Raw genomic sequence first — 26714 nt, 5'->3', positions numbered from 1 at the left:
AGTCATTTCATTTGTTATTCATAGCACAAGGCCTTCACAAATGATTCTTACTGCTGTGACTTTTAGTGCAGCTCGAGCCTGAACAAAACATTTAAATTTAAATAAGGATGTTTGTCACTTACACTGTAATTTACACTTTTTCACAAATTTAAAGATGGACAGCTGAGTTATTTTCAAGCCTTCAAGTGAATTTTGTGAATCTTTAGAAACTGGCAGAATCAGTGAGCTACTATAGACTGTATATAAAGCTGGATGTAGCGAGGTGTGACGCCGGTTTGAAGCCCGAAGTTGCAGCTTATGGTCGGCGCCATCTTTTCCGTTTCCGTTCCGTTTGACATAGCGGCCAAATTACAACATCACGTGATGCACACTGGCCCAAAGACTTCTTCCCATAGACTTACATTGTGAAAGAGACGTCTGTAAATCAGCCGATACATTTTTCTGAGCGTCACAACCCCCATGAAATGACTCATCTCACTATCAGAATTAAATCCATTCAGTCCGATCACATTTCAAAAGCCTAGAAGAGCCGCATGATTGAATTGTTTTATCCTCATTCAAGTTAGCCGGAGGGCTAAACCAGAAGTAGCCGACTCAGCCAGCGAAAGTCACCAGTGTGCATGCTCTATGGGCTGCACAATGTGGAAGATCCAGGTACTTTCATACCAGGAAGTCGATTTTTTATTGCTTCATGCACCGCTGAGCAACTTTCATAGGAATGAGCATGAGTGCTGCACACTTGGGCTAACGTTAGCTTACTGGGAACACCGAGCGCTGCACACTTGGGCTAACGTTAGCTACTTTAGCTAAATTGTGTTAACAAGGCAGGTATCTTAATCAAGTAATCAAGTAGTCAATCACAGCTGTTCATCAAAGCTACTATAAGTCTTCAAATTTTATTAACAGAGCAATAATTTCCAAAACGATCACCAGCAAACTTATACGAGGCCCAAATTTAGCAACTGAGACCAGAACGACTCGTCGACAAAAAGGACTGATTTAGTATTTCTAAAGAGAAGCTGACGCTTTTTGAATGTACTTCCATATTGGCTTCAGCCTCAAGCCGTGCTAGTCGCCACTTTGGAGCTACACAGACTCTCTCGGGAACCCATCATGTGCAAATCCGGCAACAGGAGCCTTGGTCAGTGAGCAAACAAAAAATCAAAGGACCACTCTGACAGAGCTGCAGAGCTGTGGTTGGATTTGTGATCTGGACTGTATGGCAGAGCAACCAGATGGAAGCCATTCCTGAAAAAAAAAAAAAAAGACACATGGCAGAACGCCTTGATTCTGCAAAAAAAAAAAAAAAAAAAAAAAAGCATGTGAAAGGCTCTGAGAGCAGGAGGCAAAGGATTCAGCGGTCGGATTAAACGAGACTCTTGAAACAAAGTGCAAAGTGACATGTTGGGCAACAGCAGAAAATGTTTGCTAAAAAAACTACAGTGCAGTTTTAGGAAATAACTGAGCCTTTTTTTTAAAAAAGATGAAACTATATATTTATGACCTTTTTGTAAGTTTTCAGTAGAAACAAACGGGCTCGAGGCTGAGTGCCACAGACAGGGCTGGAAAGTCTGAAACCAGAGATGGACGTTGTTGGTTTTGGTCTTCTTCATGGTATTTATTGATAGTAAGAAGAGTAGAGCAATGTTTTACTGTGTAAATGTTTCCAATGGGAACCTTGTTAGTGTTGAAAGGTGGCAGTGTGACAACTCTACTAATAGATTCCTGTTGTATTCAGTTTAATTGTTCTGGTTAATCAATGATCCACTTTGTTTGAACATGTTGGTACAGCTGTTATCTAGGTTAACATGTGGAACAGGCAGCTGTTGTTGGACTGTTTCTGGATACTAATTAACATGACACACATTTTCTACTTTCCTTTCAATTAATTATCAATACAAGACTTGAAGCGAATAAAAAAAAAAGTTCAGTTATTAGGTTTTGTTTGGAAAAAAAACACAGTTTGATGCTTTAAGCATCATAAAGCCTTAAAATATTATGTTTTAAAATCAAAAGAAAAATTGAAAACTAAAACTCAAATGAATTTAAAAAATGTATAGTTTATAAAACCTGAAAAATCTTCAACTAAATCAAAATTGAAATTAAAATGTTATTAAATTATCTTACAAACTAGAAAATCATTTAAAGGAAAAGTTAAATTTTCACACCTGTTAATTGTTTGCTTTCATTTTTTCTTTAAATGTCCTGAAAACAAATCTTAAAGCTACAATAATCAATATTTTTCATAATAATAATGTATCAAATGACAATGTGTCAGAGGTTTGTCTCGTAGTGATGAACGTACAGAGAATTATCAGTGACTCTGCAGCTCCTCTCGGCTTTATGGAGCTTTATGACGAGTTTCAGCTCGTTGTTTATCTGTCCGGCTGCAACTTTACTGTTCTGCTTCACTCTCAGCGCTCTCATAGTGTCGTTTTCAGAGAAAAAGCTGTAAAAAGCCGCTGTACACTACCTGCTCAGCACCAAACGGCAAACAGACACAGTTAGCTGTAGACTAGCTGGTGAACATAGTGGAGCATTTAGCAGCTAAAGAGCCAGATATTTCCCTCAGGAGTTGGTGGAGAACAAAAACAGAGCTAAAAGAGAGTGAATATTAGACTAGTGGACAGAAACACAACCCCAAATGAATGATAATGTTGCTCCGTAACTGCTGGATGTGGAAATAATAAACTGTTTGCTAACAAGTTCAACAAATCAACTTAAAAAGGTTGTGTTCACTACTTGTTTCCACAAAAAAAAGTAGCCTAAAAATCATTTAAAGCAAGTTTAAGTGTGTCTCTACAACATTAAATATTCATAGCTAAATAAGCAACGCTCAACTTTCAGAAAGAAACACCCTCGGGTTAGGAAAGCAAGGATAACTTCCAGCTGTTCTGCTCTGTTCTGTGTGTGTAGGAGTGACTGTGCATTTGTATTTTTAATAGCTTGGTAAGAAGGTCGATCCGGCGAGAACGACTCCAGAGTTTAACCAAACTCTCAGGTAGAGCGAGAGGAGAGGAGGAGCAGGTGAGGATGATGAAAATACAACCGTTCTAATCACAGCACAACATAACTGTCTCTTTTTTTTATTATACTCATTCTTCTCCTGCACTGCACCCACACTTCCTTCTTCTTTTGCACACACTGAAAAGTCAGATTTTTATCTAGCGATTCAGCAGACTTCAGACTTCTGTTCCCAACAATATATTTTGAGTTATCCATAAGCTGTGCTGCAGCATAATTCAGCTTCCATCAGCAGGTATGTGTCCTTCAGTCTTTTGAGAGTTGTATTTATGCAATTGTACATCACAATTCATAAAGTCCTTCAGTCTAAAGAAAGCATGTTGGTTGTCGCTGCCATTCAGAATGCAGAACGATGTATGTACATTCATCTGCTGAAGGAGGAAAGTTTCTCTGAGCACGTGGACCTACGAGCAGGATTTGTGACATCACAACTGGTCAGTCATGGTCCGGCATGCGACTTACACAAGTGTGATGTGGAAACTTGAAGCCTCCGGTGCACAAACGCTGATAATTACAGTAAAGTAGGAGCATCTTGTGTCCAGCAGGAAAAAACCTTTTGCATAATTATTCATATATATAATTGTAAGAATTCAGACGTTATTATTCAAAGAAGAGTCTTTAAACTTATGTGTGGAGGATGTTGAAGGTTACTCAAAGTTTTTATTGCTTTGTAACAATTATGCACTATTTTGCCTTTACTCCTGACAGACCGTCTCTGTCTGATAGTTTGACATTTTGGGAAATTTGCCAATTTTCTTTCTTTTTACAGAGATATAGAAGATCAATACTGCTCTCATATCTCAGGCATGAGGGAGGTGATTAGCTTAGCCTAGCATCACGGCAGGAAGCATTAATCGATCTTTTTTTGCATAAAACGGCAGAAAAAAAGTGAAAAATGCATATTATAATTTCCAAAGAGTCAAAGGTGGAGATTTTAAACATCTTATTCTGTCTGACCAACAGTTAAAGATCCAAAGATGATCAGTTTATTATGATGAATGATAAAGAAAAGCTTTAAATCATCACATTGTAGAAGCTTTGTTCATCAGATATTTACAGATTTAAATCATGACTATGCTAATGTGTTTTATTAAGAATAAGTTTAGGTAACATTTAATGTTTGAGACCTTCAATGTAAAACGTTTCATTCTGCAGAGTAAGGTATGGTTATAGTATTAAAAAAAAAAAAAATCCGAACTATACCAGCCTCATTTTTAAATTGTGATGTAATGAGCCTGAAACCGTCTATCAACAAGACTTATTCAGAAAATGTGTGTTTTCTGCGAAATAATATGTGAAATTTCCATATTATTATCATCCTCCTCATTCCATCATAACGTATGTAAATAACAACCCGTAATTCCCTCACTTCCTCTTCCCCGAGGCCTTATTCTCGCTCTCTTTATCACACGCTCTCAGTCTGACTCTCTCTCTCTCTCTCTCTCTCTCTTTTTTTGCTCTTTCACTGTTACTGTCAAATCCTCCAGTCTCTCTCTCTCTCTCTCTCTCTTTTTTTCCCACTCTTTCACTCATCCCGTTTTCTGGCTCTGGTTTCTAATTCACTGACCCACCCACTCGCTGGACTCTCCTCTCCTCATTCGCTTCTAATCATCTGCTCTTGTGTCCTCATTGGTGCCCTACTAAACCTCCTCCGCCCTCCCTCCCTCCCTCCTCCTCATCATCATCTCTCTCTCTCTCTCTGTCTGTTTCTCTCCTCCTGATTCCCTCCATCCCCTATCATCAGGGGAGAGCTGAGCGGATTTGGGTTTAGTTGCCAGTCACTGCAGTCTGCTGAAGTGACTCTTGTACCCCTATATTGTATATACGGGCACCAGTGTGTGTGAGAATTGTGCCTTCGTGTCACTGAGTGTATTTCTGCATGCACATATGGGAGTTTTTGTGTTTTTTTATAGTGTACACGCATTAGCTCGTGTGCATGTTTGCTTTTTCAGATGGAGCTTTTGGCAATCCGTCGCGTCCTTCCTGTCTGAAGTCAGTGTATAAGAAGTGGGCCATGTTTCCAGGATGGAAGCAGTACTGTAAATACTAGAATCCAGGGTGGGCCTTAACATCTGTACTCACCCACTTCCAGGCTTATAAAACCCCCAAATATAAGACGGCAACACAACAACAACACAAAGAAACCTCCTTTTTGGCTTCAAACACAACATGCCAAGAATTCCCCTGCAAAAAATCTGCAAATTTGCAAAGTTGCATTTTGGAAAATGTGTTTTTTTCCAACTAAATTAAGGGATTGTTGATATTGGCATTATGGGAAGTGAATGAAATGAACTCAAACCAGTAAGTAGTTTAATTTTGTATCACTGTCCTGCATGAGTACGTCACCTGCAGCTCTGATCTGTGCAGATCTGTGACATTTCAGTCACATATTCAAGTTCAGAAAGTATGTAGAAAATAGAGTAGCCAGATGCATGAATGAGATAATAAAACTACTAGAACTTTTATTGCGATATAGCTTCCAGTCACCAGTGGCAGAACTCCAGCTGGTCAGAGAGAGAGAGGAAGGGTGACACGTCTTTGATTTTACATTGTTTGTATTGACTTTTAAGAGGATTTTAAGTGATTTTACACGTCCAAAATGTGTTTCCAGGTGTCGGAGAAGAGTACTACTGCATATGTGAGAGCGGTATAAAACCTCCCGCGTCTCCGCAGGGAGCTGTTTTAAAAAATCTGATAAATTGCCACAAGTGATGTCACTCGAGTCAGCATCGTTTTTGGGGGGGCTGAAGAGTTTGAAAATGAAGTAAATCTGTAGAGATATGCTGTATTGTCACGCTGCTGCATCTACCCTTCAGCAGTTAAACTCTGTGTATCATAGCTTCATCACTAATGACAAACTTCATACTCATCATCATCGCTCTCTGCATCACGAGCTCGGTTGGATTTCCTCACAGACAAGAAGGAAAAAAAAAAGCTTCCAAACTACCTCACATCTCTCTCCTCTCATTTAAATTTAATAACTACAGCACACGGTCCAGTAACTGTTTAACCTCACATATCCCTCATGTCTGCACTGATGCTGGCAGAACTGGTTTCAGGTTCTCTGCATCTTTTGAACAGAATGAACTGCAAACTAGAGTCTTAAATTCCTTTTGGAGATTTTAAAGCTTTAATATCTGATGTTTTTATGATTCTTGTAACTGTTTTTTATTAATTTCTGTGTTGTGTTTCTGTCTGCTGATTGTTTCTTGTTCTCGGGTCTTAATCTCAATGAGACTGTCTGACTAAATAAAGATTAAATAAAGCATACTAGCATAACACACCCCAATCGGTACTTTTTTTAAACCGTCCATTGTGACTCTGATAGTGTTATAGTGATACTAAACCAGTGGAGAACTCTTTTAACAGAAGAATAAATCATGTTTTAGTGACTTTACTGCTGCCTGAAATATTACTATTTTAGTATTTTCACAGCTTTTAGGTTGCCAGGAAGGTTTTCTACAACACGGTGAGTTTGTGTTTCTAACATTCTTCCAATACAAACTTTTATTCAGCAGATCTGTGATTGAAATGTTGGAGTTTTGTTAGAGATATGATATCACTGGTTCTGGATGGGGGATAACTGGTTCTTGCACTGGTCTTCATTCACACAGTTCAAACCTCCATGACTAAGCAGCAGCGGGTGGTCTCTCCATGTTTGGCTCCTGGTTTGTGAGACCGACAGTTGTGATCAACATGTGGTTACACAGAACAATGTCCTTTTGTCACAATCGTTGATACAGAGCTTTAGGGTTCTGCTTGGTGTTTTGCTGATTCTTTCAACCACATGTCATGGTCTTCCTCAGCCTATGAGGTTGCTCAGTTGTCGTACAGATAGTTTCGTTTTTATCACATGATCTAATGTAATAAAAGGTTTCTTGATATCAGCTGACAATTTGAGGGTCTGACAGAGCGATACAAAACTCAAGGGTACTTGCAAGCTTTCCCAGTGCTTTCACTTGTTTAACATGGTCTTCATCACTGGATGGAGTTTGCTGTATGCATGTGAGCTCGGTTGCTCTTCCATCCAAGTCACCTTTACCAGTTTGGCTTAAAAGATAAGATCAAAGTTCATCCTTGACCTTAGAAATAGTAGTTTGACAAAATAATCCCAATTTAGTGTCCAAACCGGAGCTTTCAGCTTATCACACATCTTTAAGCTAGTCGACCATCTATTAAGTGGACTTCGGGTTGCAACTAACTTGTTAAATCAATATTTCCAAGGTCAAGACTTACTGTAGATTTGTCCACAGTGAAAACTACAGTGCATCTCCTGCATGGACAAGAGTCAGCGCCGCAGAGCATGAGGGCGGACGCCATGCTGAGCCTCTCAGGGCTAAAAAAGTTAGCAAAGCCTAGTTATTCTAAACTATCCCTTCAGGGGAATGTGCAGCGAAGTGCAACAGTAGTTCACCAGGCACGCTGGATGAAAAAAAAAAAGTCCCTAACAGTTAATTAGAATAAAATATAGAAGATGAAGATACAGGTTTCTACAGGATTCTCTTGCTCAGACATACACACATTTTAGAGACCATGAAAAACACCATAACAGCAGCAATATTCCCTTGAGCTACTTTTAAAGGCACAGCAACAGCACACACAGGGATCTGTTCTTGTCTACAGTACATATCGCAGCGGAGGCATTCACACAACACTCATTCATATTTAAACAGCTCATTGCCTCATGATTCTTTCCCTTTCGCAGTGGAAACGTCCACATCTGAAGTCAGTTTTTTTTTTCTCTTTAAGTTCAGCAGAAGCACAGCACGAAATCGTCAGTAGTGAATTTAGACGAGACAACAGAGCGTGATTTTCTCCAAACTCTGTTAAAGAATTCTGAAATGCAGCGCAGGGGTGCATCGCATCCACACATGGATGGCACACACCCATAAAGCAATGCTCTCTGACCCCTCTCTATGATACATCAAAAAGGAAACAGATTGTATCTCTGTGCCCTGCTGGAGAAAACACAGCAGCTCTATCTGGTTTTTTTTCCAAGGCGAGAAAGTTAGCAAAACAGGGCATTAGCAGAAAAGATGCTTTTTAGGGAGGCCTCGAGTGTCGTACAATTTTAAAAGCCTTGTATAATTAAGAGCCACTCAGTGATTCACACGATGGCTCGCTCCACTGCCGCTAATTGCAAGCATTTCCAGGTCCTGTGCATGATGTTTGGGAAGAGAGAGATAGAGGTTGAAAAGAGATGCAGAGAGCCTGACAGATATTACCAGAATCACTTTGGCGTCACAGATAAGTATCTGGAGAACGGGAGAAGTAATAGAGGTTTTTTTTTTTTTAAACTGCAAAGCACCTCTTGTAAAATCCGGTTAATGTGAGCCAGAGATTATTATTTGCAGAGAGGTTGGTGGACTCTCCCGGTGCAAAAAATGTTTTTGGTCACGCTTTACATTAAGTAGGGTTTCTGAGCGCTCGGGAGATACTGAGCGGCTCTCCGCGGTTAAGTAAGTGCCGCGCGATCGCATGAAAAGCGCTGACTTGTGCCATCGGATTAACGCGAAGATGAAGTTGAAGGGGGGGGGGAGGATATTAAGTGCTCGGAAGAAAAAACAATGTTAAGCCTTGGAATATGGTCAAGTATGAGGTTTAAAATTCTGTGAATGTGTTAATACCGACTGAATACAGTAGAGACGGAGTATATCTATCCTACCTGGCAGTCTGACGATGCTGTAAATGAGGATACTGTCTGTGCAATGGCAGACCATGAAATACACGGCCAAATGTATGCGGACAACATCCATATGTGATTGTATGGACATGCCTCTACAAAACTGTGATTTTTTTAAGCAAATATGACAAAAATTTGTTGGTGTCAGCTTCTAAAAAATGCTTTTTTTGTCGTTTATAATAGTGAATAATAGGGAAATAGTGAGTATTTTTGGGTTTTGGACGGTTAATTGGATAAAATAAGACATTTAAAGATTTCACCTTTGACTCTGGGAAATTATAACGACATTTGTGACATTTCAAAATGATTTATCTATTAATCAAGAAACTAATCAGCAGTTAGTTCTGCTCTTCTGGTACTATGTAAATATGCAACTTATGACTTCCTCCAACACTATAGGGGCAAGGCGAGTTTATGTGTAAAGCACATTTCAACAATAAGGTGATTCAAAGTGCTTTACATAGAGCATAAAAGGCATCAAGACAGAATATAAAAGCAACACAAGTAAGAAGACATTTAAATATATGTCATTTTATGCTGAATCTTCTCCATTTATCATTTATCCACAGCAGGTAAACACATTCTCTATTGTCATTTCAAGTGTCTCATAGATAAAATCCAGATGCTTTAACACATTTTCATTTCCACATATGTGTCTCTGTTAGCCAGATCACAAGTCTGATTACATCCTTCTTGGTTTTCCTCCCGTCTTAGCTAAGTCTGATGATGCTAAAGATGTTTAGTAGCTGCCCAAAACACCTGGAAAAGAATCATTTTAGCAGTTTAGTCACAATAATATCAACAACAATCCATAAAGTAGTACAAACATATGGATGACAGGCTTGGGTGGACTTTGACTGAGGCTAAAGTTTTGCTTCTGTATGATCGTATGTGTTGAAATGTGCATCTCTAGCTACTAGTACCACAGTGGAAATACGCTGTTAGTGTCTACAGACTACTTACTGCTGCAGTTGCTAGCAGAGGTTACATACAAACGCTGAAGAGGTTAAAACATCTAGACATCGGACTAGAATTGGATTTCAGCTCGTCTCGAAAGCTTCTTCGATTTATTTACTCTTCGTTTTTAGTTGTTTGATTTGACCGAGATGCATAACGACACAGCCTCCAGGTAATAACGTCGCCATTATTTGCATAAAGGTTTTCTATTTCAACACCTCTCTTTTTCTTCTCCCTGTGTTTGGTCTGTGCTGCTGCGTCGGCTTGCTAGTTCTTTGAGAGCCGCCGCTTCGATTGTGTGATATAGGAAATGAGAAGGGAGGAACTCTGCTTCATTTGGCATCACGTAGCGCTCAGTGAGAGATGTTTTGGTGATAAAGTCTGGCACGCAGTCTGCGTTCCAGCTCATCCCAAAGGTGTTGGATGGTGTTTAAGGTCAGAGATCTGTGCAGACCAGAACTGGAAAAACCCATCTCTTCATGAACCTGACTTTGTACATGGCATTCCCCCAAACTGTTACCATAAAGTAGGAAAAACACTGTTGTCTAAAATCTCATTGTATGCTGCAAATGTTAAAGCACTAAAGCACTCTCATACTGCTCGCCATGCAGTGTACTGTATCATCCTAATTAGCCATCATCATAAATACAATCTCAATTCTATAGTCTCGATTTCAGTAACAATAAGGAAATCTTATTTCCAGCTAATTCCATCATCTCATTTGAAACGTAATAAAAAAAAAAAAAAAATCATTATTCCAATGCTGAGTCGTGCCACATCATGCAGAACAATCGGAGGCATTGATTGAGGCAACAGAATAATTAGGGCCCTCCTCTGGCGGATTAAAGATGCTGTGTGCTGTAACAGCCGCCTTCCTCCAGATCAATTACAATGGAATCTTCCCAAACATCAAAGCCGGCTGAGCTGATGGAGCTGGCCTTAGCTGCTTCGCCTGCTCACTCCCATTCATCCAAAAGACTGTATGAATATGGATTATTGAGACAGAGGAGTGAGGCAGTGCAGGGGGGGAAGAGTGCGTTGTCCCCCCCTCCTCCCTTCCCCCCTGACGCTCCCCGCCGCCGCCGCTACAGGGTAATGATTTTGCAGCAGCATTGGTATGGATGGATGGTGGCAGAGCTGCTAAGCAGAGTGGAGCGTGCAGGCGGTATGTGCAGGCTGTGGTCATGCATGTAATCTCTGTCAGTCAGTCAGAGGGAGCGCCATGAAAGATGTATGACCTCACACAGCAGTCAAGAGACTAGCACACACACACACACACACACACACACACACACACACACACAGGGACATAGCAGCAATTACATATATGTTCACATTAAGGCACGTATGGATATGTGTGTATCCTACAGGTATGAGGGTCAATGTTATGGCAACAAATGCTGCTGTGGTAGTTTTGCATTAATGCTGTAATGTTCTCAGGGGAAAAAGAACCTTTAGTTTAACTTGGGCCATCATTTCTATAGGTAATAAAACCACATGATTTGCTGAGATATGGTAACATGTTGACATCTTTACAAAGAAGTCAGACAGGTCAAGAAACCCTGAGCAGTCAGACAGGTTGTAAACAAACCCTCTGGTTCAACTTTGACCTCCTGTAGCTGCTGTAGCTGCTGCATGGACACACTTTTTCTCTAGATCGTGGGGAATATTATCAACATTTTTTGTTTACCTCCAGATAAAGTGGTTTATATATTCTGGCTGTTTTGTAACCTGTCTCATCGGCTTGTGTTTCTCGCCCATCAGAATTTGTTGCCCTCTAAACTCAGCACTTTCTATCATAACTGATAGAAACTGTGGCCAAGCAGTTATCCTTTTAAACATTATAAGAAACAAACTGAAACATTTATGAAAACCTGATAAAAACAAGTCTCTTCATTTAGCATTAATAAGCAGTAAACAAACATTTAATGAATGTTTTTGAAGACATATTTCATATCATTACAACTGTGTTTTACTATGTTGTCATTCATTATCTGTTTATGCAGCTGCCTCCGTTTAATATGACATCATAGTGCGTTATAAACAATTTATTACCTGTTTAAAAACTGCTTATAAATGCTAAATATGGGGGCTTTAAGTGTTACCAAAAAAAGCTTATGGTTAATATTTAATCGACTGATTTTTGACTCAGATTCGGCTCACGTAGTATCTTTGCCTCACCTTCAACTCTCTCACGCTCCCCTGGGGAGAAAGTCTGTGAAGATTCTCAGTCATCCAGGTCATCGTGTATCCAACAGAGCTGAGTCAAAAACAACTGGACTTTTTGTAAGATTCTTAAAGAAGATTTTGCTTCTCATCCAAAAGGTAGTAGAGTCACATGAGTCCAGGTATTCATACCAAAAAAAAAGGTTATGGATAATATTTAATCAAACAAAATGTGACACAAACAGTTAGTCGATCAACATAAGACCCCGATTAACCTGCTGTAGGAGCTCTTTGATTAAATGGGTTGCACTTATTGCCCCATATCCTGTAATGTATACAGTTTAAAAACATGCTACATGTACAAAATGTAGCATGTTGATGATGATCAGACAATAAACAGGAAGAACATGAAGGTCCATATCCAGCCTGGTCGCCAGAATAAAACCTTGGCAGTTTACGTTTCTGCAAACCACAGAAACGTTGAATTTCTACGTTTCAACACGTGAAATACGTAGCTTAATTGACATAGTTCACATGTGATTTATATGAGTTGGTCTTATCCTATCCTATCAGGAGGAGGAGGAGGGGTCAGTGGTTGGTTAGTAAATTTGTTGGCAGAAAGTTGGAAGTCAGCAGAGAACACGGATCGAGACCACCTTGAAACCAATGCCCGCTTCCTGTTTCAACCGACAAAAGCGGGTGGGTGTTTTTAGCGAGACGTCAGGACATTTGCAGCCGTTTTTCTGGTTTAGTGAGACATCGGCCGTTTTTATTTTATTTTTATTTTAACCCAAACCACGATCTTTCTCTAACCCTAACCAAGTGGTCTTTGTGCCTAAACCTAACCAGACCTTAACCACAGCGTTGTCACACCATAAAACATCATCATTCAACAGGTAGAGATGTTAATATGCTACGTTTGTGTAAATGTTGATGTGATACATATTACATGTGTTCAAATGTATATATTCAACGTTTCTGTGGTTTGAAGAAACGTTCAATGCCAACGTTTTCTTCTGGCGACTGGGTTGCTCTATCACATCAGTCGATATTGTGCTTTGATGCTGCATGTAACCACAACTGCCACACAGTACGTTTGGAGCTTTTGGAGCCTCTAGAGTTCTGTGGTCCCTGAGCTGTTTCTCTAGTTTGCATTGACAGAGAATAATTAATTAGCTTCACTTTATTCTATTAGAGTTTAGGACTGAACAAGCATGTATCATCTTGGTCTCTGGGAACTTTTTTCCTTTTTCTTAGATTTTATAGACAAAATGATTATTTGATAAGTAAAAAAAAGGTTGTAAACAAGAATCCAGAATGAAAACAGACATCAGATCCAGCTCCAAGTATCCATCATGGTAGAGGTGAAGGAGACACATAAACTTTATTATTATTTAAAGACACAAAACATAACTTTTACCAGGAGGGTTGAGACAGACGCTGATGCAGGGATTCAGAAAGACAACAGCGAAGGTCAGATTAGGTCGGATTCCATGTCGGTGCCACAATGTTGAGGTCATGTCGATGCAGGACGCTCTGTATCCTCAGCTGTCTTTCCAAAACGAATGTGTCAATACGGTCTGTAGGACCTCAGGGTAAAAAAATGCCAGCAGTGTTACATGATCATGGGAACCGTATATACTGTAGTCACAGAGGTTCACTATCATGCTTCAGGCTCTCTCTCATGGATACACATACATACATACAGCTGAAATATGTAGAAGCAGACATGAATATATGCAGGAGGAGGAGGACAGTTTTGTGACATGTAAGACGACTGTGAGAGGACTTAAATTTTGCATTTTGCTGAGATGTAGTTCAACTAAAGCTCCATTTGGACAGGATTTTATTTCTCTAGGGGGGGAGACCTGTGCTGGTCACTGATTGTAATCCGGTCTGGATCACGTACGTATGTGGATAATCATTTCAGCTGCAATGAACTACTGTTTTTTTTCAGTGAACTTGCTCGTTCTCCTGTAATTTAAATCTTATCTAAGTGGATCTCTGAACTATTTCCTTCCACTTTTTTTCTTTTTTTTCATCAGCTCAGAATGACATTTGAGTTTTTGTGAAAATGAAGGAATATTTTTAATAATCTGATAGCTGGAAGCATGTTAACACTGAGAGTAAAACACCATAAAAGCTCATCAAACTGGCTGCTGTAATGTCAGTTACAGGTAGGTGCTGGTATTCTCCTGTTTTTAGCCAATTTTGGCAAATAGTCTCCATTAAAAGTATGCAGAATTAGCTGTTAGCAGTTCCTTTTTGCAGTGTAGCTATGAATGTACAGAGTAGCGGTGTGCCCGAATACAAATATTCGGCAAAGCACAAATAGTGGGGGTTTTTTTTTTACGAATATTTGTTTCATACAAATATTTTAAAATTTTATTTGTTTTCGGGAAGAAAGAAAAAAAACATGTTGCATCACTATCTCAGTGTCTCTCCTCTGCTCCGCTGTTACGTCTATCAGCAGGTCTCAACGAGGGGAGTCACATCCACCTGCTACATGACGCACATTTCCTAATTTGGACATCAGTCCCGGAGTTGGAGGTGTTCCCCAGAGATAAAGCTGAACTACTGACACAAGCTTCATGAACACTTATCATAACACGTTAATTTTCTAAAATTAAAAGCGTAATAAAAACAATAACAGTATTTTTAGGCCTCTTTCCACTTTTATTCGAATACAAATACAAATAATTTTGCTGCCTCGACAAATACAGATACAAATACAAATACTGGGCCCTCTGCACATCCCTAAACTGAGGCCTTTTTCTCTGTTTTTTAAGTGTATTTATGGAGGTTTATTGACGATGCACATCAGAGATAATGATATCCTCTGGCAGTGTAAGCCACACCGAATGATATCAATACATGTTTCATGCCTGTGTGTGAAGGTCTGACTTGAGTTATGACTCCAAGAAGGATTTTTTGACTTCACCTCGAATTCATCTCACGCAGTATCTTTGCTTCACCTTCAACTCTCCTGCGCTCCTCTGGGGAGTATGTCTGTGAAGATACTCAGTCATCCGGGTCATGTTATATCCAAAAGCATTGAGTCAAGAGCAGCCGGACTCGTTGTAGAGTCCAGATATTCACACCTGGACACATGTGACTCTAACGACTATCACATGACAGCCAGGAGGACGACTAACAAAACCCAAACCACATGTAACCTCGACATCCTGCAGGTGTAAACGACCCTACAGAGATTAAATGCCTGAGACTCTCCGGCAGTTTAGTCAGAACTGAAGAAGCCTTTTGTCTGGTCTAGTTCTTCTTGACTCTTTTGGGTAGAATCCCCCTCGGGGAGGTTTTTGGCTTTGTCCTGTTGAATGTCCATGTCTATTACAGAACATATCCTGTAATTTCCCCGATGGTTAAAAAAAAAAAAAAATGCCGTCCGGAACGGTGAGTTAAATTATAGAAGAGCACAGTGAATATTTCATCCCCCAACACCTCCTCCTATAATGTTAATCCTGTCCGAATGGGGCTTAGTTTAAATTAAATGAAATAATAAGACTTGAGGTACAGTAAGTAAGTAGTATAAACTAATTACACAGAGATCCAGTGAGGATGGATGGGTATGGGACAGCAGGCGTGGTTATGCACTGTAAGTTTAGCCTGAGTTTGTCACATCTGGATGAATAAAGGCCTTTAAAAAACTCACCCACACAGGTGTTTTCACTTTCACCTGAGCAGAACTCTTCCTCAGGTGTTTACAGACTATGCTTGACTGGCAGCCTTTATCATTCTTAGTGCTATATTGAGTTTTGGTGACTGAGCAGAGCTGTCATAAAATAGAGCAAACACCTATGTGGGTGCACAAGGTCTTTAATCTGCGGTTTTATATGCATTTTCTTTCCAAATAGTTTAAGGAACATTTTTCTTGAGTAACTTGAGGCAACAAAAGTGCCATTTTTTTCTTGAGAGTAACTTTGCTGCAGTTCAATTTCTTGTGACTGTGAAGTCGCTGGCAGCTGATAAAAGAAAAGCAGGTCCCACACACACACAACTGCATTACACACTCTTGTCACACACACATTGACCTGAGGCCTGTTTCATTTACACTCACAAGCAGCATACCAGAGATGCTACAGTAACGACATGTCCCGAGAGACTGACGAGAGGCAGACAACAACATTACACAAAATTGCAGGTGCTGTTGATTTGTTTCCCCTTCTGGCTGATCTCTACCGCGTCTGCAATGTCTCTCTTGAAGTGTTTTCAACGCAGTATCTGATCATATATACATGATGTAAAGTCACGTGACCTTTTAACTGTTCCTCTACACATGTACACATGTATTCAGTTTGAAATGTCAGCTATCAACACATTCTTGTCATTCCAAAGCTGTCTTGTTTTTTTGGAAATAATTTGTGGAAATAGCTTCCTGTTTATGGCTGGGATGTGATTGTTATTACTGCAAGTGAATTCCCAGTAAAGCTGTGTTTGAATAAATGCACTCAGCAGGAAAAATATATAGTTTGCTCTGGAGCTGATTGAGCTGATTTGAATTCCACAGCTTTGGCGAAGCTGGAAGTCCATGTCCATGTCATAACTATTTGCAGTCACGGCAACAGTGTTTACCATCACCGAGTGCAGCCATACGCATCCCTCAGTGTGGTAAATGGACTGAGAAGAACATCACTGACACTGAATGTAGTTTAGTTTAACCTACCAGATGAAACATTTCATGTCCTCAAATAAACAAATAAACTCCCTGATGTCTGAGGAATCGTGTCTTTTAAAAAAAGTTGCAGTTTTTTCAAATTGTAAATTCCTATTTCTGCCGATAGCGGCGGGTTAAGGATGCAGGGAGCAGGAGGGCCCGGTTTTAGAAACTCCACCCTGTTAGTTGAGCGTCACCTGACCAGAAGCCATGAAATCATATAGCGTTGCAACTGAACTCTCGATGAAAGGCGACACTCCAGGAACTGCAGGATCCTGGAGGGTGGAACGGAGGGTCATCAAGGATCATTTGAGTCACCTGGTCTGACTGACGGCTGCACTGAAACTCATTCAGCAACTGTAACCTCTGTTAATATGAAAAATGTTGATAAATACAGCAAGAGCACAAAATTACTTTCAGCAAAATATATTGCAAAATGGCCAACAAGTCTTTTTAAACAATATAATACGTTATTGGTCCATGAACTCCAGAGCAACACATAGAGGTGTTTTATGATCTGACACCCCAATCAGCAGGACCACTTCATTAGTCTGTGCCTCAATGGTTTGGGGTAAAATAATAATAACTATGTGGTTAAGATTAGGGAACAATAGTGGTCATGGTTAAAAAAAACAAACAATGCTGACTAACAGTTTGAACCGTGAAACAAACACTCATCTGTCAAGATGTTTTGTTGAGCTGTACGGGGACTTTGTCTCTCTAGAACAATGTCACTTGATTTCCTCCTTTGCCGACATTATCATTACTACGGCCGGTAGAGGGCGCTGTCACTGGGGCGTAAATATGTCGTTTTGGGGCACTTGCTGAAATGACTGATTGTGTCTTCTTCCTCTGCTTTTTCTTTGAAAGACAAAGTGGCCCCTGTCACTGTTAACAAAGGAAAAGGAGAGGTGGTCTGCACACATTTGCCTGTATTTTGTCCTGAACCTGTATCCAACCTGGGTTGGATGTGCACACTATCCATCATCGCTGTTAAATCATTACATAATAGCGGCTTATTATTACTTATTACTAATTAACATGTAAGCAGAATGTTAATGTTGTCATTAGTCAAGGTGAAGCTAATGTTGGCGCAACCCGGTAGCCTATTGGATAAGACGCAACGACACGTAAACGCAACATCTGTGATTCGACTCCAGCAGTGAACTTTTGTTGCATGTCGTTCCCCATCTCGCTGTCCCCTTGTCCCCCCACAAAAGCAAAACGTAAAGAAATTTGTGTTTGGTAGATTATTTCTTTGTTGTAACAATGGCAGAGATGATTTGGCAAATTTTTCATGGGAGCCACCCACATACTCAGCTCTGCTGCTCATCCCACAAATGCATGTTCCTTACAAATGTGGAACCATTTAAAAAGGGTAATAAACAGGCTTTCCAACGGTATAAGATTTATTTATTGCCAAGAAGCATTTTTACAACAAAGAAATAATCTACCAAACACAAATTTCCTTACTTTTTATGCCATGTTTACATTTAAAAAGATGGAGCTTATTTCAAATGCTTCATATATTAGAAATAAATGTAGTGGCACAATAAGTCTGTCTGAGATGGATCGGAGCATAACGTAGAAAAAATGGAAAAACTTGAGTAAAGTATTTTAAAATTATAATGAAATATATCTGTATTAGGAAATAGATGCATACCGACGTTCTCTTTAGTCTACACAGTGTCTATGGTGTGTTCACCGTGTATTTATGCCACTGGTAATGAATTAAAACATGCCTTTTTGTGGTCACACTTCGTCCCAGCCCAACCACAGTTTGCCCCCTGAGGGCACAATAAAGTTTTAAAGCTTTGAACTGCATGCTGAAACCTTGTGTAACAGGCCATTTGAAGCTACAACACATGAAGGTTAGATTATGTGGCAACATCTGCTCCTGGAAAGAAGAAAGAAAAGAGGAGGCGGTGGTGGTAACAACTAATAAGCAAGAACAAAAATTAAATGTATCCTTCTTTAGTGAGAGATTCCAGTGAAAATGTGATAGATATCAACATCCTGCCTGATCTGACTAGACCTCCTGCTGTAACAAAAACCCCTCAATCCTGCTCGTTTAAAGACTGTGTGTGTGTCTGAGAAAGTGTGTGTATATTTGAGAAGGAGTGTGTTTAGGCAGAAGGGAAAAAGGAGAGTGAGGTTTGGGTTACAGCAAAGCCTGATCCTCCGGTAACAAGAGCTGAGTCTACCTCGCGGAATGACAGGTTCCCACACCCTCCCATCAGTTCACTCTGGTTCTCACACACTCCCGGTCCTGAGTCTGACACTCAGGTATCACTACTGTGCAGCCTGTGGCCAAGTCCACACACACAGACCTGTCAAAATCTCTGTGTGTGTAGGGGTTCTTTCACCTAAACATCCATTTAAATTAATTTCAAATTAACTAATTAAATCATCAAGCTACTTAAACTTAAACACACACACCGTCACCTTGATGCATGCTTGTTTTTCTGTGTTCTGCCCTAGTTTTACGTCACTCTTAAGTTACAGGAAAGGTTGGTGGGAAAGAATAGCAAGCGGACTTGATTACCGGTTGTCCTTGCCAGTTGAACGTGGGCGAAACACACACACACACACACACACACACGCACACAATCCTCATTGTTCCTCTATCGTCACAATACACCTGAACAGAAAAATAGGTCTCTCCATCATAAGGATACACACACACACACATACTGTACAGAATAAAATACACATGCATGTGCACAATTCAAATATAATCACGTAGCTCACATGTTCAGGTACACACACACACACACACACACACACACACACACACACACACACTTTTCGAGCATCTAATTGAGGTGCATTGTGATGCCTAACAGACAATCCAGGCACAATAGAGATTTGTTCTCTTTGTTATGAGTATTGCTCTATTCAGCTGTGGGACACATGAGGTATTAAATCAGGAGAAGGAGGTAGAGAGACACAAGCAAGAGGAGAGGATATTGATGGAGCGACTGTATAACACAAACGCTTAAAGATGATGTCGGTGATCGAGCCCAGCTGTGCTGTGATTATTTGGTGTTCGAGCCTTTGATTCTGTGAGCTGAAAGAGTGTGAAAAATCTGTGCAAGCACACCGCAGTGTGTATGAGTGTCAAAAAAAAAAAAAAAAAAGAACAGGAAGATGAAAAGTATCTCTGCTGAAAAGCTCAAACACAGTAGGCAAGTCAGCCTCTTGAGAGAGCTACAGGCACTAACAAAATGGCCTGAGCTTGCATCTGCAATATACTGGACCCACATTCAACTTTACTGCTTTTGTTTTATTTCATCTGTGCACCTCCATCCGTTCCACCACTAAACCTTTCTCCATGGCGCTGACCCTGTAGGAGAAGCACAGGTGTAAATAATCAAATTAAAGATGGCTGAATTCCATTCAGCTGCTTTAGTTTCTGGCTTTGTGTAAACTGGCTCACACTGTCGTGGCTTACTGGAACGTTTTAAATACAACAAAGGCGTCGTTAACGTTATTAGTAACACCTGTTCAAGCCACCAGGTTCACACTGACGTCGACACTTTTCACTGCAGACGTGTTGAAAAGCACAGGTGCAATTAATATCATTATAATGGCTGCATTCAATTTAGGTGATCTTGTGGGATACAACTAGCTAGCTCTGGTACTTTAGTAAAGGAAAAAGGTGCTATCAGCTTTAATATAATCTCTCTTTCTAACTTAAAATCATTCACATGTTTAGAAATACAAACAGTAATAAGTTACTTGGACAAACGTTTCACTTTTAGGTGGGGTGGCTGTGGCTCAGGAGGTAGAGCGGGTCGTCCACTAATCGGAAGATCGGCGGTTCGATTCCCGGCTCCTCCAGTCCGTATGTCCACATCTCGATGTGACCTTGGGCAAGATACTTAACCGCAAATTGCTCCTGACGGCTGAACCATCAGTGTATGAATGTGTGAATGTGATTTATAGTGTAAAAGCGCTTTGAGTGGTCGGAAGACTAGAAAGGTGCTATACAAGTACAGTCCATTTACCATTTTTACATCAGAATTTGAGGATGAGGACAAACCAGTGAGTTCTGCAAAGTCATCTTGTGTTAATTTCCCTGAATCCAATAAAGAGAACAAAACAGATAACATTACTCTGAACTGGGACCGTTATTACACTTTATGTGTCAATCCTGAAGGGGACTGTCACTGCATTTAGTTATCTTATGATATGATATCTCTTGACCTTGAGGACACCAGTACTTACCAGTAGATGATATAACAACAACCCATTTGATGAGCTTTTAGAGGGTCGTGCTCTCTTAATGTCGTCTTAATGGTTCCCAGACAGGATGTTGGTGTTAGCATGTTCCCATCTATCATTAACATCAACAAAAACATTGTTGTAGTTGAAGGACAAGCAGCTCTTTAAAATACAAGGACTTCACTCCAGACATGATTTAAATTACAAGAGGACCTGTGAGTTTGCTGACAGCAGTAGGTAATTTCAGCTGTAATTATTATTGGGGAGGTTGGGGGAGGTGAAAAAAATTACCCACATACACACTCCAGAGTGGATTAAACTCACTGACCAGGGCGGTTAATGTTAAAATCACCTGACCTCCTCTAGAGAAATAAACCATGTCGGAATGGGATTCATAAAGCATATGTATAAGTGCACACTTTTCACTCGAGTAGAAACATTTTTAACTCAACATTCACACCACTTGAGCAGGTGGTGGAAATCAAAAAAAGGCTGACAGGCATTTCCCATGCCTGGTTACGGTTGCTAAGGTATGATTGGACAATTGCAGTTCGGGGCGGTATTCAGCCAATTTAAATTGAACTTCTGAGAAACGGTTACCTCTGGCCAGTTTATTTTATTGAAAGAGCAGTTCATCCCAACAGTGGTGTATGTTTATTGACACTTTATACAAGACCTGCCCAAAAAAAGATGGCTTGAACCACTGCAACCATTGCACATTTTTCCTCATAAAGGAAATCATTTCTCTTGCCGATTACAGTGACAATGTTTTGCAAGAAAATTACTATACCTTCAGCCAAGAATAAACGGCTCAACCATCTGGACATACTAATTCTTCCTCTCTCTTAATGGAACCGCCATCCAAAACATTCTGTGTTCAAGAACAAGGCCTTCTATTCAATCTGTGGGGAAATTTAATGGCATTATACAGGAAGATGAGGCTTCTCTTGCCAGACTGCTCCAACCTGTTGGAAACAGATAGGCGTTCTTTCCTGAATTCTGAACATCTCGGAAAGCTTGACATTTGTTTTTCCTTGCTCTATTTCCTATTCCCAGGGAATAGTCCACAAACCATGTTCATTCATATTAAAATCTTCATATGCAAAAGGCTGACATTTACCTTCTCAACACCGAGATGTGATTCCTCGCCGGTTTTTCCCTCCAGTGCCTATAGATATAGGCGGGCAGAGGAGGTCTTAACACCGTCAGCTGTCATCTCATTAGCAGTAATATCTACTCTAACGCTCTCTAGATGACAGGCTTTGTAAAAGAATGACAGTGAATCAGTTGACCTTCACCTGTCTGACTGACCTTGAGGAATGCAAACGATGAGTCAGTAAACCAAACAAATGATTGGCTCATTAGCGACGGTGTAAAGTCAGTTTAAAGCCACTTTAAAAGCTATACTGCTTAGTAGGGATGTGCAGAGGACCCAGTATTTGTATTTGTATCTGTATTTGTTGAGGCAGCAAAATGATTTGTATTTAAATTCGAATTAAAGTGGAAAAAGGCTGTTTTTGTTTTTATGACACTTTTAATTTTAGAAAATTAAAGTGTTACAATAAGTGTTCATGAATAAACTACCTTACAAAGGAGGTCCCCACACCGGGTCTTGAACTTTTTTATTACTTTTTAATATTTTTTATTAATTTATATTGTTGTATTATGGATCTTTCTGCTCTCTCTATACACAGCACTTTATAAAGCCTTTTATCTTTACTATTACTACTATTATTATTATTATTATTGTTATTATCCTAATTAAAGTGTTTCTAATGTATGCCATATCTAATAGGCACATTTTTGGATTAACAAAAACCCAAGTACCAACCCCTAGTTGCACCTTTCTAGTTAATGGACCAAATATGGCGTCACCCATGTCCCTTCTTGGACAACGATTGGCCTGAAGTCACATGACCATATATCCAACCCATCTTTGTAGATGCCCCATTGGCTGATATGTGTCTGGATGTATATGATTGGTTGTCTTTTATATTTTTTCATACCCAACTTACTTTATTTAAATGTTGTTTGTAATGTGTTTTATGATGACCCTGATGAAGGCCACGAGCCTACAAGTGTTGCTGGAGTTCTCATCTTTCTAGACTTCTTTCCCTTCTCCGTGCACCTTGGAAGTAGGTGAAGTTGTGCCAGAGACCCTCACTCTGCATCTTGAACTGGAGTCTCTCAGATCATAGACGACTGCGCTGATCACTGAGCTAAAACTTTACTCATCGCCTCAGTGCAGACAGACCTCTACCTATTTATACACCCACAACACAGAGACAGCACAAAGTGTAACGTGTAGGGAAGAACTTCAAAGGTGATTCTTGCTTTGCACTTTATTGCCTATTTTTTTTTACAACCTAACTTTGTGGAAAACCCACTAAAACCCACTATTTGTGCTTTGCCGAATAATGTATTCGGGCACACCCCTACTGCTTAGGCATCAAGATACTGGTATGTAGTTTTTTTTAAATATATAATCCAACAATATCAGTTTGCTCGTTACATAATTTAATAATATCAGTTTCATATCTCATGATGGTTTGAGATAAAAATGTAATATCATAAATGTCTGCTTAATCTCTGCTGCTATTACACAGACGCACAAATTCAGAAAAAATACTCTGGTTTGACCTAATCCCTGATGCACCACTAATCTCACACTGTTACACACATCCACACACACATGCACATACCTACGCACCTGGGATTTAGCTCGCTGGTTTTAAGCCGAGACAACCCGTTGATGAAGCAGCGAGATGATGTATAGCTATAACGATAGCGGGCTAATACTCTATGAATCCTTAATCAAGGCCTCGGCCGGACTATTCCGCAGAGACACGGGCGGATTAACATGCGAAAGGCTTCGTCCTGCTGAGCCTGATCCCATCTCCTCTTACCACTTTAACGCCACTTCACCCCCTGACCGCCATGATGAGCCTGGGACACGCAGACAAAAGAGACTAAAATGGTGAAATTATTGTGTCAGTCAGATAGAAAAGTATTAAGAGAAGAGAACTTCATTTCTGTGTGTGTGTGTGTGTGTGTGTGTGTTTTAGAGGAAAGCAGAAGTTCTGCACTCTGTTCCAGAAAACCTCGTTCAAAATCCATTTGACATTTGTAGTAACTTACATAACTGAACATTTATTCAGATTACAGCTGAAGATTTGAAAAGATTTACATCAGAGAGAGAGAGAGAGAGAGAGAGAGAGAGAGTCGGTGAGTTTTATAAATATGGATGAAACCTGAGTTAAGATGAATTTTCATGGGGAGTTGTAGCTTTCTGTGCGCTCACAGAGTAATTGTTTAAGGTTTTCGACTTCTGATAGAAGCTGCTGTAGGCGACGCTGAGTTGTCTTATATGAGTAGTGAGCTCTAGTAAGTTTTATAGAGAGAGGACGATGAAAGAAATGATGAATGAGAGACTGCAGTGAATTACAGAAGCTAAAGGAACAGACTTTAACTTTGACTGTCTGTGATATAGTTAAATAACGAACAAAATGTGTTGATTTATGACTATATGTGCATTTTTAGTAACTTGTGTTAATTAGAAATGAGGTTTCCTGCTTTTAAAACAGAACTCTGAAGTTTCGGTTTCACTTGGGCCATATCAATAAACAGATGTGTTTGTTGTGTTGATGAGTTCACTATCATTCAACCAGACTAGGTCGATGTTTAACCCTTAGGAGTCGCCGTTCACGCCGGCGTGATCAAATGACGTGTCTGTTTCAGGACGTCGTAGCATAAAAACAAAGTCACGTTAAGTGTTGCTGTCAACTTCTGTCAAATGCGTTGCCATGAAACTCTGTGCCGGTTTTTGTTTGGTGTTGATAAACCAAGTAAAAACAGAGATACGTTGATATAAATATCATGTGTAAAAGTGTGCGAGATGGGCGAATGCTAACGCAGCATTAGCTAGCATTAGCATTCATGTTATCGTTCGCGCTACCAAATCATTACAGACTGCTAAATGAACCCAAAAAACATACTGATAGCTTATATCCGACAACAGTATAGTGGTGCTTAGTGCTAAAAAAATACATGTATAACTTACATTTGTATAATGTGACGATGTTCACCGTAGTTACAGTTTGAAAAGTGGTCCCTCCCCTTCTGCTACGTAGCCAAGATGGCGACCATTGAGGGCGAGACTTCTCAGTGTGAACACACTTATGCACTCAAATTGTTGAGTGGAAGTACAGAAGTGAAGCGATTTGAGACACAGCAAAGATGTCTCCTCCCTCACTGTAAAGTCTCAGTGTTTGTGCACTGGAGGCTTCAAGTTTCCACATCACACTTGTGTAAGTTTCATACTGGACCACGATCGGTTTCCAAACTAGTTATGATGTCACAAATCACTATTGTAAAATCAGACTTTCAATGAGCTCAGAGAAACTTTCAGCAGATGAATGTGAAAACAGCCTTCTAGTGTCAAACTCTGCACATAATCATCCTGCACAGTGAAGCTCAAACATCCAGCTGTAGAAACAAGAATAAAAAAAAAACAGAATTGAGCCTGAAAAAATAAAACAAACAGCTAAAAGACGGTCAAGTCAAGAGGTTGTGATCTGGATATTACACAGAACTACTCTCTGCAGACTGAAAACGTGATAACTGTTATAAGTCTTGACGTGTTTTTAGTAGTTTTTGGACAACAGCACAGAGGAATAAGATATAATACTTGTTAGTAGATCAATTCATTGTTAGTTTGTCTCCACATGAGATTTGTTGACAGGAAGAAAAATATATAAAATCAGCAGTCTTATCTTTTAAGTGACGTACGTGTTCACACGGGGGGGGGGGGAAATCTAAAGATGCTACATGAATATTTTACCGTCCTCTTGCATGAATGTATTTTTTTTAAAAAAAGCTCTTAAATATGAGTTCAATACCTGTGACGAACATTAATCAAACACAACCTTGTGCGCGTTTTCATGGTTGTGATGTGAATATTTCTCACCGAGAGAGATAAGAATAACCGAATCATAAAATCAGCGGCACGTCTCCCTCGTTTTTTTTTTTTCTCGTCTTTTTACTGTCATCTCCTTGCTTTCCCCTCTCTCTCTCTCTCCTCTCTCTCTCCTCTCATCTTTTCTCACTTTGCTGTAGGGGCCACCGTCCTGTCTGGACTTGTAGAGTTGGAGCTGCTTCATGACACACACACACACACACACACACACACACATCAAAGCAATGAGATAAGTACAGACACAATGTGAGACAGTAGGTAGGTGGCAGTGGCTGGGAGGCAAAACCATTTCTCTCTTCACTTGTTTTTTTTTTTCTTTTTTTTTTATGGAGGTGATGGATGGAGATAGGACGGTCTCTCTTTATCTCACTCTCGCTCTCTCTTCCTCACTTTGTTTGTGTGTGACAGACAGAGAGAGAGAGAGAGAGAGAGAGAGAGAGAGTGTGTGGGTGTGTGTGTCGCATAGTTTGTGTGCAAAAAAAAAGAGGGTGTGGGCATTTCAGTGTGTCATCTGCAAAACAAAGCTGAAATTGTACATCTGTGGTGTGTGTGTGTGTGTGTGAGACGTGCTTCGAGACGGTCATTATTATGAGAACGTTCTCAAAAATGGAGATTACCGAGATTAAAGGTGGTAAAAGTACCGATGAATGAGCCGACATGCCTCAACATGAAACACACAGCGTCATAAGGATAGTGATATTTTACAACACCATAACAATAAATAAATGTGGCTGCAATAAAAATACAATAATACCCAAGGGCAATATCAAATCCAATAATATTTGTTATTTAAACCCTGTTTGTATCATTGTCATCTCTATTACTTTGTTCAGTGTTCAATCAGTTTCACTCAAAGGCTTTTCAAGGTCTTTTTTGTTTGTTTGTTTTTTAATTTACAAGATAATTTTTTGATACGTTGTCACAGTCTGGTCTTTTAATTCATGACTTTGAAATGTGGATAAAAATATCAATGGAAACAAAAAGAATGGCACAATTAGAGCTGATAAGAC

General features: G+C 39.9%; 1 long non-coding RNA gene across 2 annotated transcripts; it reads right to left on the bottom strand.

Moving 5' to 3' along the window:
• Nucleotides 1–19311: 19311 nt before the first annotated feature.
• Nucleotides 19312–22177, bottom strand: LOC121906549. 2 transcript variants are annotated; one of them, XR_006098665.1, is made up of 3 exons: nt 21520–22177; nt 20733–20841; nt 19312–20583 (listed from the first exon to the last, which is right to left on the bottom strand). It is a non-coding gene; the product is annotated as an uncharacterized LOC121906549 (long non-coding RNA). The 2 variants fall into 2 exon arrangements; XR_006098666.1 differs by having other exon boundaries at nt 19312–20841; nt 21520–21631; nt 21850–22177.
• Between the last annotated feature and the right edge of the window lie 4537 nt (nt 22178–26714).

The sequence above is a fragment of the Thunnus maccoyii genome, chromosome 11 (assembly GCF_910596095.1).
Source record: "Thunnus maccoyii chromosome 11, fThuMac1.1, whole genome shotgun sequence".
Lineage (NCBI taxonomy): Eukaryota > Metazoa > Chordata > Actinopteri > Scombriformes > Scombridae > Thunnus > Thunnus maccoyii.
This window is presented reverse-complemented; position numbering and strand designations above follow the sequence as displayed.